The sequence below is a fragment of the Paroedura picta genome, chromosome 8, assembly GCF_049243985.1.
Source record: "Paroedura picta isolate Pp20150507F chromosome 8, Ppicta_v3.0, whole genome shotgun sequence".
In the NCBI taxonomy this organism is placed as follows: domain Eukaryota; kingdom Metazoa; phylum Chordata; class Lepidosauria; order Squamata; family Gekkonidae; genus Paroedura; species Paroedura picta.
In genome coordinates, this window is record NC_135376.1 from 87,013,136 (window position 1) to 87,030,045 (window position 16,910).

General features: G+C 43.4%; 1 long non-coding RNA gene across 2 annotated transcripts in view; it reads left to right on the plus strand.

Moving 5' to 3' along the window:
- The first annotated feature begins 230 nt into the window (after positions 1 to 230).
- Positions 231 to 16,910, plus strand: part of LOC143842691 (uncharacterized) — an 87,299-nt gene continuing 70,619 nt past the window's right edge. For both annotated transcript variants that reach the window (XR_013233294.1, XR_013233295.1), the window contains exon 1: positions 231 to 372. This is a non-coding gene — a long non-coding RNA (uncharacterized LOC143842691). The remainder of the gene's footprint in view (positions 373 to 16,910) is intronic.

A 16,910-nucleotide genomic window follows, 5' to 3' on the forward strand; every position in this document is an offset into this window, starting at 1 on the left:
CTGGGCTGAGAATGCAGAGGGTGTGAAGAAGGGCAGTAGATAGTGGATACGATGGATAGCTTGTTCAACAGGATGGATATGATGGGTACCTTCTAGTTCCACCCTCTGAGTGTTGCAGCCAATCCCTGATCCCTTGGAGTGTATGTAAATTCCTAGGGTTTCAAGCCAATGAGAGGCCATGGATTTTCTCTGTGACACAAGGGGCAGTTAGAAGGGATACGAAGAAATGGAATGTTGCCTAGTTGACAGTTAGGGTTCATTTAGATACATATAAAAGCAGGGATCGGACAGGGATAGTGGTGACTGAACTTTCAGTCAAACAGGGTTGATAACTTGGTGTCTCCAACACTCCAGTTGAAGAAAATACCAAAGGTAAGAAGTGAAAAGAATTTTTTTGTTCATCAGCTGAGGAATAGGCCCCCTTCAGGAAAAGCAGGGATCTAAAAAGGCAGGGAACATGGGGTTCTCTATAAAACAAAGCATTTATACTTCTGATTACGATACAGTCACATGGTCATTTATAGGATACCCTCCAGCCCCCCAAGGTCTACCGTTTGGATCCCCTGGTCATGGTCATGGCATATGCAGTTCTTGAGTAGTGTGGGGTACAGTTGGGGCATAGATGGTGCTGGAGGATGTTGTTTTTATTATGTAAATGATTAAAATGCCTCCTATTCGGTTACCTGTGGTCAGTTTGTTTGGTATAAAACACTGCGGTAGAACTTTGATTCTTAGTTCTTTGGCTAGTTAGATATATTCGAATCTATGTTAGTCACATAACTTGCTCTGAATATGATGGCCACCTATAAGAATTGCAACTCAGAATGCATGAAGCAACTGGGAAAGTATTCTGGTCCTATGCTGTTCTCAATTCTCCTGATAAGCATTTTTCGAGTCTCAGCAGAAATGCAATCTGTGACTCTCTCATGATGTGAACTTAATTTCTGTCCAGAAAAAAAAGTGAATTATAAGGCAGAAGTGGAGCCATTCTGTATATGCTTTTGTCACCCCAACAATAGGACTATATGCCCTGCATTAGGTAGGCTGCCAATGGCTGTTTCTTAGGCAGGGGCTGTTTCAAGATGTGAACTACCTGCCAGCCACAAGCTCTATCACATTTGGCTTTGCCCAAGTTCCTGGAATATAGGTCAGCAGTTGCATTATGGAACAGTGCTCAGAAGAGCCACTGACTCAACATCCTTATACCACAGGTCCTAGAAACATGACCCTTTTTTGTCAGCCAAGAAACGAAGACAATAGAGATGATTCCTGGATATTGCTCTGATTTCTAGAAATGGCAATTAGTTTATCTTCAGCCCGTCTTTGCATTGTCCTACTTGGATTGCTTTTCTCTCTATTTATATGCTCAGAGTGTTGCCTCCCCAGTTTCACTTATCATGAGGCCACTTTCTGGACAAATGGATCTTTCTAGGGATTAATGTTTAATTTTTGTGGTTTACTACTAGGCTTTGTGGAGGCGTTTTTAATAACCTCATCCCCAACATTTCATTTCTTTTAGAATTACTTTATATCTGTTGCATTGCAACCATCAAACAAAGCTTTCTTTGGAATATTGGGTGGCTACGAATTTTATTTTATTTGCTCCCCTGCTTCTCCCCTCAGTGGTATCCAAAGTAGATTACATTCTTCTCTTCTCTTCTCTTCTCTTCTCTTCTCTTCTCTTCTCTTCTCTTCTCTTCTCTTCTCTTCTCTTCTCTTCTCCATTTTATCTTCACAGCAGCCCTGTGAGGTGGGTTAGGTTAAAAAGTATATGACTGGGCTGAGGTCACCCTGTAATCTCCCATGGCAGATTGAGGATTCAAGCCAGGGTCTCCCAAATCATAGTCTGACACTTTTTCTGTACCACCTGGGTAGAAGAAGTGATTGGGAATGACTCAATATTCATTTTATGGTCTTTAGGAGTAGTTCTTCCATTTGCAAAAAGGGACAAGTCAAAGAGGAAAAAATGTAAACTTGATAGGCAATTGGAGAATGTCAGTGACATGGAAACTATAGGAGATGAGACAGGTTAAGAAGCACCAGCAGCAACAGGTGAGCATTTGTACAGTGCACAATAGGTGAAACCACTGAGGCACTACCTGCCCTTAGACTACCAAAGATACTGTACTTCGGAAGGAACACCGGTTGAACAGGTTGAACAGAATGACAAGCAAGCTCTATCATTGTGCCTATCAGAATCTTTGATTCCCAACCAGGATGTCCTTGTGCCATCTCATGGAAATTTAGTTATTCTTGAAAGTGGGTTGTGATGGGATCTGGGAAGCTTTATTTGAGGAAATCAAGCCAAAAGTCTTGTTTTATGATGGTTATTAATCAATTAATTAATTATATTTCTTTACCACCACCTCTTGAAAGACTCATGGTGGTGTACAAAATAAAATCATAAAACTCCATGAAACCCATTCAACAATCCCCCAACAATACAACCAGATGGCAAGACACCCTAACTGTCCCACCAACCCGACAGCCAACAAGGCGGGAATCACAGGTGTTAGTGCAAAGACCTGGTCCTCACGGAGGGCCCTGATTGATCTTAGCCCTGGCCTCACCTTTACCTGGTGGAATACCTTCATCTTACAGGTCCTGTGCAACTGTGAAAGCTCCGACAGGCTCTTTAGCTTTTCTAGGAGCTCATTTCACCAGATAGGTGCCAGGAGCAAGAAGGTTTTGGGCCAGGCTGAGGCAAGGTGAACTGCCTTGGGGGCAGGGGGCAGGGTTCTTTGGATACTGGTGAGAACAAGAAGGAAACTTGAGCATAAACAGGGACAAAAGCTTTAAAATTTCAACTAGGATTCTGAATGTTTGTTTTCCAAGAAGAAAACACCATGATCTGTCTACCTGTGTAATAGCTATTAACAGGCTTCGGAGCAGAGCTTTTAAAATTTTGTGTTTGTGTATGTGTTCTTCTGAATGTTCAAAATACTACCATGTAAAATATCCATAGGACAAGGGCAAGCAGAAATAACTGACATTTCAACTGAAGCTCATCAGTAAGTAAAATTCAATTCTGAATGTTAGGAGGGAAGGAGACAGGAACCTGAATAAAGAAGAAACTAATTTTGGCTTTGTATGAATCTGTCAATATAAAAGTGCAGGACTGTAATTGTGGGTTGGGGAGAAATATAATTGCAATAAATGAGGCTTGTCCAAAGAGGTAATCTGATGGAAACATGGAGGATGGAGATTACGGAAAACAACAATGTCAGAACACAGTCTCACAGTCAGGAAGCAGTGGTTGGGGAGTTCAATACTGTATCCTCCATAGCTTCCATGATACATCTTTAATAATGAACTGGCACACAATGTTTATTTCTAAGAAAAACATCCTGTCAGACTGGCAAAAGATCAATATGGCTTCCATGGGGTCTACTTCATGTGGTTGTGTTGTTGGACTACTGCTACAAAGGTCTGGAAGAGAAACCTTTTTCTTAGTAAGACCGTTTATGCACTGGAGGTTTCATGCTGGGCTGCAGGCTGGAGTTTTAGTCTTGGCAGGTTGCCCCACCTCTTCTTGCACCCACATGGGGGAGCATTTGGCCTGGTGCACCTCATCAGCCCCCGATCTGTGCTCCTGACAGGGGGGTGGGGCAGTTAAGTTCCCAGTGCATAAACGGTCTAAGAGAGGCTCCCGAGATGTCAAGGTTTTTTTTTTTTTTTGTGCCTTCCCTCAGGGTTTCTCTGACTTGGAAGCTGTGAATTTTTCATATTTGTAGCATAGAATCTTTGTAGCACATATTGGTTTGTTTGTTTGTTGTTTTGAGCTTTGATGTCATTCTTCCTCAGAGGTGGAAGACATCTTGGGTGTTTTCATCCCTCGGTTCAGGGAGGCAGGCTCATATTTTTCTCCTCTTCCTTTTTCTGGTGGGGATGTGCCTCTCTGCCCCAGTTCTCTCCTGCCTCTGCCAAGGGGGAAAGGCCTTTGGCTGTGCTAGCAGGCTACCTTAATTTAAACTCTTAAGCCTTTCTTCGTCCTCGCCACATGAACATAGTCCACAAGAGGGACATAGATTTGTTGGTACCTCTAAGAGTGAAGATGTTTATGGTGGTGGCTGAATCCAGACAATCTATCAGCGGGAAAGAGGTTCATCCTTTCCGCAGAAATAGAGGTATTTATAGATGTGAGCCTCCTAGGCTGGGGGGCCACAGTCCACGACAAGATGGTCCAGGGAACCTGGTCCAATCTAGAGAGGAAGTTACCAATCAATATTCTGGATAGGAGAGCAGTCTTTCTGGTACTGCTCGGCCTCAAGGAGACAGTTTTAGGGAAAGTAATCCTGGTCAGAATGGGTAACACTGCTACACATAAATCATACATAAATAGATGTGAGCCTACATAAATCATCAAGGCTGATCTTGGTTGTTGAAGATGCATGCAAAAGCTCTCAAGGTGCTGAAATGGGCAAAGTCTCACCTGGCTTCTGTCCAGGCAGAACACATCCAAGGGATAAAGAACCTGCAGGCAGGTTGACTAAGCCACTGGAAACTTCTGGAGGGCAAATGGTCACTCAACAAATAGATATTCTAGAAAATAGCCAGGCAGTTCAGAATGCCACTGGTGGATCTATTCACCTCCAGAGGCAACATCAACTTCCGAGGTTTTTCTCAAGATTCTTCCAATAGGAGGTGGAGGAGACTGATCCGCTTCTGGCTTCATGGCCAGTGGGCTTCCTTTATGCATTCCCTCTGGTGCCCATACTTCCCAGGCTTCTCAGAAGAATAAGAGAGATAGAAGCAAAAGTAATTCCTGTCATACCCCACTGGCAATGAAGACCATGGTTCTCAATGATTCTTCAGTTGGCCATAGATAGACCCATGTTCTTACCACTGATACCAGACATACTGCAGCAAGGACCAGTCTGGCATCCAGATCTGGCATAGTTCCACTTAGCTGCTTGGAAACTGAGAGGGAGAAGTTTTTAAGACAAGGGGTATGACCCTGGGGTGGCTGATATGATATTATTGGAAAGGAGAAAGTCCATTAACCATATTTATGAATTCTCCTGGAAGGTATTTAGAGGTTGGTGCAGGTGCAAACACATGTCTTCTTCTCCTAAGCTAAGGGATATTTTGGCTTTCCTTCAAGATGGGCTTGAACAAGGTCTGAACGCAGTTATGCTATGCTATGAAGGCAAGTGGCAGCAATTTCCACGATTATTACCAAGATTAGAAGGAAATGACTTTCAACAACACCCTCATGTAGTTCAGTTCCTGAGAGGCACATCACTGGAGGGTCTTCAAATAATTCACAGATTCCCTACATGGAGGTTAAACTTAGTGCTTAACACATTAATAAAGAAGCTGTTTGAAACCATAGTGGAGATAAGTCTGAAGATGCCAAGGATGAAGTACCGTTCTTAGTAGCAGTTATATCAGTAAGGAGGATCTTGGAGTTAGGCACATTTTCGGTGAACCCTAAACCTTGCATGTTCCACAAGGGCAAAGTCACCTTACGCCTAGATCAGTGGTCCCCAACCTTTTTATCACTGGGGACCGGTCAACGCTTGACAATTTTACTGAGGCCGGGGGGGGGGTTAGTCTTTTGCTGAGGAATGTCATCGCCGCCACCTGAGCCCCTTCTCCACTTACTTTCCTGCCGGCACCCCTGACTTCCTGCCACCTGCTGGGGGGTGCTGCCAGCAGCTGCTGTCCAGTGCCACACCGAGGGGGAGCCCCAGCCTTGGGGGCTGCTAGAGAGCACAAAAGGTGAGCTAGCAACAGAGTGGTAGGGCAGTCCCCCAAGCAGCAGCCTGGGAGGAGGACGATGAGGAGCTGCGGCCTGGCACTGACTGATCTAAGTACCGGTCCTGGTCCCTGGCCTGGGGGTTGGGGACCACTGGCCTACATCCATCCTTCATCCCTAAAATAAATTCATAATTTCACCAATGTTAAGAGATTAATCTCTCAGCCTTTTGTCCAGATCCAGTTCATCCATTGGAGAGATCCTGGCATAATTTAGATGTCCATAGGGTTCTAAAGGCATTCCTGATATGTACAGCCGAGTTTAAAAAGACATAATATATCTATGGCCAAGTGTTCTGAGAACAGGTAGGGTGCTAGTAGCCGTGCTTGGCATAGGTGGAAAATGCCACCTGGGCTTCATGATCTGAGCCTCCCTAGAAAGGGAGGCATCCAAAGCGTCCACCCCAAATTCCTGGCCACTAGCACAGGCATAAGTTATACCCCATCCAGGCAGGGAAGGCATGCTTGCTGATCATGACCCCTTCTACCCAGCCATAGAACCTCCATATTTGAGGAGTTGACTTTCAGATGGCTCTGCCTGAGCCATCCAGTCACTGCTTCCAAACAGCTGGCAAATGTTTCTGGAAGTGGGGGGAGTCCAGCCGACCATCCATCGGAAGGTAGAGCAGGAGATAGAGGGTATCATCAGCATTTTGGTAACATCCCAGCCCAAAGCCCCAGAACGGCTGGGCCAGAGGATGCATATAGATGTTAAAAACTATAGGATAAAGCACTGGTCCCCAACCTTTTTATCACCGGGGACCGGTAAATGCTTGACAATTTTACTGAGGCCCGGGGAGGGTAGTCTTTTGCTGAGGGATGTCGCCGCCGCCTCCTGAGACCCTGCTCCACTTGCTTTCCCGCCAGCACCCCTGACTTCCCGCTTTCCACTGGGGGGAGCTGCCAGCAGCAGTTGCGCAGTGCCACACCAATGGGGAGCCCCAGACATGGCAGCTGCTGGAGTGCACCAAAGGTGAGCCGGCGACAGAAATGGCAGGGCAGCCCCCGAGGCAGCAGCTGGGGAGGATGAGGAGGAGCTGTGGCCCGGTACCGACTGGTCAATGGACCAGTACCGGTCCCCGGACCGGGGATTGGGGACCACTGGGATAAAGTATTGCCCCTTGTGGAACTCCACATGGAAGCACAAAATTGCTGATCCTCAGGATCCTTCCTGTGGAGAGCAGGTTCTGTGTACCCTGGGAGGGGTCTGGAGAGAGGCATTTAAAAAGCCTGCCAAACAGCTGATCCTTCTCCTGCATATTGTCTTCTACTTGCAACGCCTAGTGTCTTTAGTATAGAGACACATTAAAGGCAACTCCTAACACTCTTTTTCCCTCCCCCTTGCCCATCGCTATCATGAGCTGGCAGCCCATCTGCTCCAACATTTTGTGTATGAAATCTGCTTTTATGCTTCTGTCAGTGATGCAGTGAATTATTGAGCTCCCAAGTTAACTCCCCACCACCACCCTCTGTATTCATGAGAACAATTTACGCTTCATCAGGCTGTCATAAGCCTCTGCTGTGGATAAAGAGCCAGCGGGTGGTCTCAGTTCAGTTTCCCAGTTCAGGCATATGATTGATTGATTTATTTGATTTTTATACCACCCTCCCAGCAAGCCATCTCATGGCAGTTAACCATGTTATTTATTTATTTATTTATTTATTTATTTATTTATTTATTTATTTATTTATTTATTTATTTATTTATTTATTTATTTATTTATTTATTTATTTGCCACCCTCCCCGAGGCGTTCTATATAAACCAGTAGTTAAAATACAATATTTAAATAGATAAACATAGAAAAGTAGAAAATTGCACTGTCTACAATGACAACCCATTTTCAGGTAGCTGTTGATGCTTTCCCTGGCCAGTTTATGATCAGGTGGATTCTCACAATAAGCAATTGATAGAAGGGGCTTCAGTAGAGGTTAACTTTGGCCCCAGCTAAAGGCCTGGCTGAAGAGCTCCATCTTGCAGGCCCTGCAGAACTTTAATTTTTCCTAGTGTGAAAAACACCCAATAATATTAGCCAGACCATCTTGGGACTCATACTGGGACTCATTCTTGAATGTGATTCATCCCATCATATATCAGCAGAGCTCTTCCGCCCTCTACAACAGACAAGTAGGCCAGTCCCTACAACAAAGAATAAATTGACATTGGTCTGTCAGCAGAAACAACATTCAAAAACCAGTGTGTGTGTGTGTGGGGGGGAGACATATTTTAACCTTGTAGAATATTCAGTTGCTGACCTAAGAGAAGTTCTCTTTTAAAGGAATTTTAAAAGATGAGAAAGAGAGGCTGCTGAATTGCAGCTGACTGAAGCTCCAGACAATGCATCCTCCTGCAATGAACTGAGAGCTAGGTTTCCAGTCTTGTTGCCAATATGGCTTTCTCTTGCTTACTACCCCTCTGTAAATCATGCCTAATTCAATCACGCCTGCTATTGTTATCCACTTGCTATTGTCATTCGCTTGCTATTGACATTCCACATCCAAAATCATTCCACTCTCCAAGATATAAAAGCAGGTGGACTCACATTTGAGAACAGTGAAGAAGAGTTGGTTCTTATATGCCGCTTTTCTCTACCTGAAGGAGTCTCAAAGTGGCTGACAATTGTCTTCCCTTTCCTCTCCCCACAACAGACACTCTGTGAGGTGGGTGAGGCTGAGAGAGCCCTGATATTACAGAAGAAGAAGCAGAAGCAGAAGCAGAAGCAGAAGCAGAAGCAGAAGCAGAAGAAGTAGTAGTAGTAGTAGTAGTAGTGGTATTACTGCTCAGTCAGAACAGCTTTATCAGTGCCGTGGGGAGCCCAAGATCACCCAGCAGGCTGCATGTGGGGAAGTGCGAAAACAAACTTGGCATACCAGATTAGAAGTCCCCACTCCTAACCACTTAACCAAGCTGACTCCCTAAAGCTCATACCCTGTCACAAATTTTGCTAGTTTTTAAGGTGCTACTGGGCTCTTGCCCTTTTCTACTTTCCTAGAATGTCCTTGTGAACTAGAATGTTCTCATGGATTCCTTGAAGAAAAGGTGAGCTGCATACATAAAAAGGACAGGCCATATCCCCAAAGGTATTCCAGTTTTGTTTTGTTTTTCAATTACATCCACAGAGGAAGTCTGAAGCATAAACAAGGCTTCTTTCTCCTGGGTGCTTGGGTAAGTTGTGTGACCCCACATCTAAGATAATGCTAATGGGCAAGGTGCTGTATTATAGATGACCTTTCATTTCCAAATAGCTGCCGGGTTTTGCCTGCACTGTAGCCTTCCAGAAACAATATCTCATGCATTGCAGAGATAGTCCATTATTTAATTCTGGATGCGTTTTTTTTGTTTCACGGTGTTAACACTGGGCACATAAAATCCTATAAGCCAAAACTAGCATTAATCAGATGGTGTCAGACAGTCCTAATACCTCTGTTATTACTGTAATATGACTATATGTTTTGATTTTATTGCTAATCTATCTTTCAACCTGTCCTTTTAATGACTACAGAGTCATTTACAGTGTGCTTGCAAAGCTATTGGATTTCCAAATCAAATGAGATAAACAGTTCTTACATTAAATGATTTAAACCGTGGGTCAAATGAGGATTGCAGCAAGTGTTTGTGCTTTGCATGAAAGCATAAGCAGTGAAGTAATGCGTACATTTAATCTTTAAGGCTTCACTTAAAATCTCAGAGGGGGGAAAAACACAGCTTAAGATGGGATATTAGTACAGGAATTTCATGCAGGATATTGTGAGTTAATTTCTCCTGTAATATTTTTTTAAATTTTCTTTGATATAGTAATGAATGAAGCAAGGCAGACAGTATAAAGGATCCCACTTTTAAAGAGGCATTTAAATTCTCACTTGCATGGCAAGCACAGAAAGGCATAAATGTGTAGGATAGTTTTTCTGGGAAATTCAAGGTGGGTATATGGACAGTGAGTAAAGCTCCCTTAGCCTAGTTTTCTTCTGCTTTTGAATTAGGCTGGGAGAAGAATAATTTTTTTTATGGAGGATGGCATGCCAAGAGTCAGGGTGTAATTCTCTTTGCCTACAAGCTCTGAGCTTTTCTAATCATTGACCTCTTGTGCCCCAACTTATTTGCTTTGTGTGTATGCATTTGTTGTTGGGGGTCAAAGAATGATCATATCTCTTGAGTTACTTGCCTCTTATTCTTTCGCCTGTTGATAAGAAAACTTTACTTAGATAGTGAGGTGCTAGAACAGCCATCAGATTTTAGTTTCCTATCCTGGCACATCAGGATAGGTAAGGCAGCAGACATGCAGTCTGAAAGCTCTGCCCATGAGGCTGGGAGTTCAATCCCAGCAGCTGGCTCAAGGTCGAGTCAGCCTTCCATCCTTCTGAGGTCGGTAAAATGAGTACCCAGCTTGCTGGGGGGTAAACGGTAATGACTGGGGAAGGCACTGGCAAACCACCCCGTATTGAGACTGCCAAGAAAACACTAGAGGGCATCACCCCAAGGGTCAGACATGACCCGGTGCTTGCACAGGAGATACCTTTACCTTATTCTAAAAGACATAAATTATTTTAATTTATAATAAGAACCATTGCATCTTATCTTGATTTTTTGAGTTTGTTAAACAAGAGTCAGTCACCTTGATAACCTTGATCCTACTGGAGGAGGAGGAGGAGGAGGAGGAAGGAGGAGGAAGGAGGAAGGAGGAAGGAGAAGGAGAAGGAGAAGAGTTGGTTCTTATATGCTGCTTTTCTCACCCACCTCACAGGGTGTCTGTTGTGGGGAGAGAAAAGGGAAGGCGACTGTAAGCCACTTTGAGACTCCTTAGGGTAGAGAAAAGCGGCATATAAGAACCAACTCTTCTTCTTCTTCTTTTTCTTCTTCTTCTTTTTTAATATTTTTATTTTTATTATATATTATATATAAGCATTTACAGAAAGATAAAGGGAAAAAAAAGAAACAACCAGCTGGCAGAATAATCATTGACCCATGTAAAAATACAATCCATTCTTATTTTAAAAAGTACGTACTAAGTTCCCATCGCTTAAGTTAAAGAGAAAAAGAGACAACCAGCTAGCCAAATAATTATTGATACATGCGAAAGTATAGTTTGCCATCCTCTTATAACGTACATATTCAGTTTCCATCACATATTAGTCCTAACCTAGAAGTTATTACCGTCTTTCTTAATAAAAGTAATTGTTGATACATATGAGAGTATAATCCATTATGAGAGTATAATCTATTATCTTAAGTAATATAAAGTCAGTTCCCTTCGTATGTTGGCCCTAACTTAAGAATTACTGCTGTCTTTCCCACAAAGAGCCAAGTAAATGCTCCACTGTTCATCACATTCCTCAGGTGGTCGCAGAAGGTGAAATTGTGCTCTTTTCCATGATGTATCTGCTAGCAGGTCTTGAAATATTTGTGTTTCTTGATCCAGGCGGTATCGCCTGATGGTTTTTGTATAGAGTATTTCTAGCAGCCTTGCTGTCAGGGCCAAAAATGTCTCTTAGTTGATTCTTGCATGCAGCCTTTGAATAGTCTCTGTATACTTTATCAATTCGAGTATCTTCCTCCTCTGAGTAGTCTTCCAGGCTTTTTGTGATTTCCTTCCTTAGATCTGTTTCCCCAGATTCTTCTGAGACGTCTTTAATTTTAATGCTCCTAGCTTTGAGTTCTACTTCCAGAGTTCTCTCCCACTCCTGTTGTTGGACTTCCGGACATTGAATTCTTGTTTGGTATGTTGCCAGCTGATTTGTGTTTTCCTCAGCTGTTTTCTTCAAATCGTCGATTCTGTCTGAGAGCTCTTTCCTGGTATCTTGAATTTAATTTTCAATCTTTTTGACTGCTTTCAGTATCTCTAAGTTGCCTCTGTTTAACAAATAAAACATCTGTGCGTTTGTTAGAGTTTCTGTTTCTGTGTGCAATATGCAGTAACAGCGTCTCGCGAGAGTTCGAGTGATCAGACGTTATCAGTTAAAAAAATCTCCGTATTCTGTCAGGAACTTCCCCAGAGCTCTCATTAACAAATTCTCAAGTTCTTTCGTTGTCAGTTTTAACGAGTGTATTTAGCTGGCTTGCCTCCCGTCCGAAGAAAGAATTCTCTTGTAAATTGGTTAGGGGGGAAAGAGGGGGGCTTTGAAGAAGAAAACTCAAACAGAAAACTCACATTCTTTGCGTTCCTCAGACTTCTGCTCTTTTTAAGCTGGAGAAAAAAAGATGATCTGGGAAAAGTGCAGGCTTTTATCAGCTGGTTGTTCCAAGCTTAGAAGATTATTTATGACAAGGACGCCATTATGACCTCCAGCACAGGTAGCGATGATCCGGAGAACTGAGTCTCCGCGGATCTGTAGGACTCTCAGGATGCCGTTCCCGGTTCCTGGGGTGACTGGTGAGCAAGATTTGCGTATCTTGCTCAGGTCAGCCAGGTGCTTCTGCTCCTGGCCCTCTGCCTGGCTGGGGAGCCCGTTACAGATAGGGCTAGTACAGTGCCATCTTCAGTCATCTCTCCCTTCTTCTTCTTCTTCTTCTTCTTCTTCTTCTTCTTCTTCTTCTTCTTCTTCTTCTTCTTCTTCTTCTTCTTCTTCTTCTTCTTCTTCTTCTTCTTCTTCTTCTTCTTCTTCTTCTTCTTCTTCTTCTTCTTCATTTCTTCTGTTCCATGTAAACCTCCCTGAGCCTTTGGGGAGGGTGTTATATAAATGTGAATAGATAAATAAAATATTCTCACACATCAAACAACTTTGCAGCCGGACTTCCTGGTGCAAACTATAGTAACCTAAGCCAGCTACATTCATGCCTGAAACAATTAATTATACAGAATGGAAGGCAGAGGAGGAAAATGGCTAAAGCTTAGACACGTGGTATTGACAATAGGTAGAAACACCAACCTTGAAAACAGCAGGAAAGGATACTGATGGTCAAACTACATTACACTGGAGATACATAACTAAGAGTGGATTTCTGTTTTAAAAACATCCTAAAGAACAGCTGATCTTTGTGCTCACATTTTGACCACACTGTAAACCTGAGCAAGAGGGAGCCTACCCCTTTTCCTTGATGCCATTTTCCTGAGTCCCAAACTAGATTGCAATTGTTCACGCTATGAAGAGTGGCAGTTTTGACCGGGAAAGTGTTATTTCTTCTTGTCTAGCATTTTGGCCTTGATGCAAATTCTGGCATTGGTGGCACACAAGTAAATTGGACTTTGTTCCTAAAAATCTATGGCTAAATTGAAAAGTGGGATCCTGTGCAGAACTGGCTGCATGCAATGGTGATTTCTTCTTGAGGGAGTCAAAGTTGAAAAGTTGGCTTTTATAGTATGAAACATTGGAACTGCAGCAATGGCTTTATTTATACCCTGCTTTTCACTACCTGAAGGAGTCTCAAAGTAGCTTACAATTACCTTTCTTTCCTCCCCACAACAGATACTATGTGAGGTAGGTTGGGCTGCAAGAGCTCTAAGAACTGTGACTAGCCCAAGGTCACTCAGCTGGTTGCAGATTCACTTTTAACCACTCTACAGATTCGGTTTTTGACCACTACACTATGCTGGCATAATAGATAATGCAGATCTGTTTATTTTTGTTTTTATGTTTTATGTACATCATGAATTTGTGCCCAATGGCACCTTTAAGACCCGCAAGGATTTATTCAAGGCCCAGTGGCACCTTTAAGACCCACAAGGATTTATTCAAGGCATGAGATTTCGTGGGCAGGCAGACTTCCCCAGACAATGGAGCACGACCATAAGAGTATAGATAGGAGAAAGTTAGTTAGTAAACAGCATCAAAAGTCCAATAACGCAGTATATTAATGCTAGAAAAGCATTCCTTTGGGTTCAGTTGTCATTCTAAAAGGGAAAAAATGTTTCATGAGTTTCTTTTTCAGAGTCCGTCATAATTTATTTCCCCCCCTTGGAGAAATTTAGAAGGTCCTTAACCTGTTTCATGTTATACCACATATTTCATTAGAAGGTTTTTTTATTTTAGTAGTCCCTCAAATGTCCTGTTTCTATCAGAAAAAGAAGTCAAAATGCTTTCCCTCCCATTCCCCCCCCCCCATTTTCCCCTCAGACGTGAATGTTTGGAAAGACTAATAATATGGCAGAATGGACAAGGGTGTGATTATTCAATGATTATTAAATGGCTTATTAAATGGCAAGGAAGGTGTTTTTCACCACCTGTAAGCTGTTTTCTTCATCTGGGGATCGACTGATGGACTCTTGAATTTAATGCCATGTATTGTTTGTATGAATCACCCAGTGTTACTGTAAACAGTTCTTGTTTATAGAAAATTAGTCTCTAGATTGTCTGGGATGGCTTGCAGAGAACTGTGGGTGTTTTCTAATAGAACTAGAAAGCAAACTTTTCAGCAGCAAATTCAAAGACTGTTGTTTGTAGGAAGTTGCTACAAGATTGGCAGCAAAGTTCTTCCCATCTGAAATACTCTCACTTTACGACTTCCGGGCATCAGAGTACAGATTGCACTTAGATTTTCAAAGACAATTGACTGTATCTTGGCTATAAATTGAGGAATTTCATGTGAGTATGCTTTGATTCATTCACACTGATTGCAGAAGCAATCTCTGTAGACTCTTAAAAGTTTAGAAAAGGACCCCAAAAGGTATCTTCTTTGAGTATTACGAATTATGACTTCAAGCTCAGGAGCTGTCATTGTCCAGAAGCTCTTTTTGTATGATTAATAACTTCCAGATGAAAACCCCTGCCTGCTATCATCTTGTTGGAATGGTAACACTGAAAAAGCTTCCCACTGAATTTTTAGGGTTTTTCTTTTTTGGTTTTTTGTTATTATTGTTCAAAGTCTGCACTTACAGATTGGACAGTATATATTTTATAGTTGCTTTGTTAACTTCCTTCCTTCCTTCCTTCCTTCCTTCCTTCCTTCCTTCCTTCCTTCCTTCCTTCCTTCCTTCCTTCCTTCCTTCCTTCCTTCCTTCCTTCCTTCCTTGTGATCCTGAACTGCTACTGAGATTTAACTTTAAACAACTAACAGTAAACTACCATATAATGGAATCTCCCCAACATAATATGATTGGGTGTATACAGTTGTTCTAGAATGTTCTCTTGTTTCTACAACAGCAGCCAAAAATCTATTAGCCCTATATGTAAACCATCATTCTATGTTGCTCAGTAACCTAGAAATCTCAGCAGTTAGAGAAGCAGAGTCTTTGCTAAGAGTGTGTGTGTGTGTGTGTGTGTGGGGGGGGAATCAGCTCCTGTCTTTTAAAAATTCAGGGCAGCTTAAAAGTATATAGACAATGGATTCAATGTGATTAAGGTAGTAATTTATTACATCTGAAAAGAATAATAGAAGTCAGGTCAGTTTTATAACCTTATTTTACATCTCAGTCTTATAGGGCAGTGGTCCCCAACCTTTTTATCACTGGATAACGCTTGACAGTTTTACTGAGGCCCGGGGGGGTAGTCTTTTGCCGAGGGATGTCACTGCCGCTACCTGAGCCCCTGCTCCACTTACTTTCCTGCCAGCACCCCTGACTTCCCACCACCTGCTGGGGGGCTCTGCCAGCAGCAGCTGTGCAGTGCCACACCGAAGGGCAGCCCCAGCCACGGCGGCCGCTGGAGAGCACCAAAGGTGAGCTGGCAGCAGAGTGGCAGGGCCGCCTCCGAGGCAGCAGCTGGGAAGGACGAGGAGGAGCCGTGGCCTGGTACCAACTGATCCACATATTGGTACCGGTCCCCTGCCTGGGGTTTGGGAACCACTGTTATAGGGGATTCTGAGTTTCAGCTTAGATTTCACCTGTCCATGTCTGCATGTCAATGACTACTTTGGAACACTAGAGGATAATCTGGATCAAGGCACTTGGTCCAGAGCAGAATCCAAGGTGAACATCATTCTAATGGAGTCTAGGGCAATCTTGCTAGTGCTAAAGTTTTTCTCATCCAGATATCTTGCAGACACATTGTAATAAGAATGAGCAGTATCTCAGCAAAGAGTTACATAAACAAACAGGTATTTGAGGTCATCCACACTTTACAAAGAAACCTTAAAAAATATTAACCTGGGCTGGGAAGAAACTTCTATCAATTACAGCAAAAGACATCAAGGGCTCCACCAACAACAAAGCAGACTGGATCAGCAAACAGACCCTGCAGGAGGGAGGATGGTTTCTGAAAAAGGAACTTTTCCAACAAATAGTCTCTTCAGAAACCCACAAATAGATCTCTTTGCCTCACTAGAAGATCACCAACTCAGTCAGTTCTTCACCATCCCAACAGACACTCTCACAATGCCATGGCCTGAGATCAGACTATTTGCCTTTCTGACTCTCCTAGTTCTTCCAAGGGTCCTACAAAAGATCAAAGTTCAAAAATATGGAAGTTGCCCTGGTGGCCACTCAGACCATGGTTCTTAACATTGCAAATGCTGGTTGAGCATCCCTAGAAAATACCAGTATTGTCAGACATGCTATAGCAGCCCAATCTGGCACTCCCAACCCTACCTGGCTTCATTTGACTGCTTAGAGGTTGAGAGGAGATGCTTAATTCATCTTTGATATAATGAAGAAGTGACAGAGACTCTGCTGGCCTCTTGCAGACAATTCACCAGCAGAACATACAAAACATCCAGGAAGGCCTTTATCTGTTGGTGCAGAAGAAAAGGGACTGATCCATTACAGCCTTTGTATGCTGCCCTAGCTGGCCACACCCAGTGGCAGGAGGTCCCTGACCTGCAGAGCCTAGCCAGTCCACACCAGAGCAGTCAAAGTCCAGTCCGAGTCGTTAGGAATCAAAGCAAGCAGAGTTCAGGGTGAGGCAAAGAGTAATTGAGGGAAAGTAGTTGAGTCCGCAGGAGCGCAGGGGATCGTTGGGGAGGGGCATGGCCATGGGAGGGTTTGTCCTGACCAGGAAGCACGGCGGCCTGCAACCTGCCTTGTAGGCGGGCAGCTGCGTAATGGTGGCAGTTGCCTGAAGACGGCCAAGCTTTTTGGGGGGTGGGACGGGAGGTGCTGTGCAACGGGCCAATTGGCCCCCTTGCCCATCACGGACACGGCCCACCTCTACCCTCCTTACCCTTTATTTATACAGACTAGGGACAAAGCCCATTGTATTCAGGAATACTACAGACACTAGATTGGGGGTGGTGGGGGGTGGAAGAACTCTGCAGATGGTCTCTGACTCCTCCCAGGACCTAGAA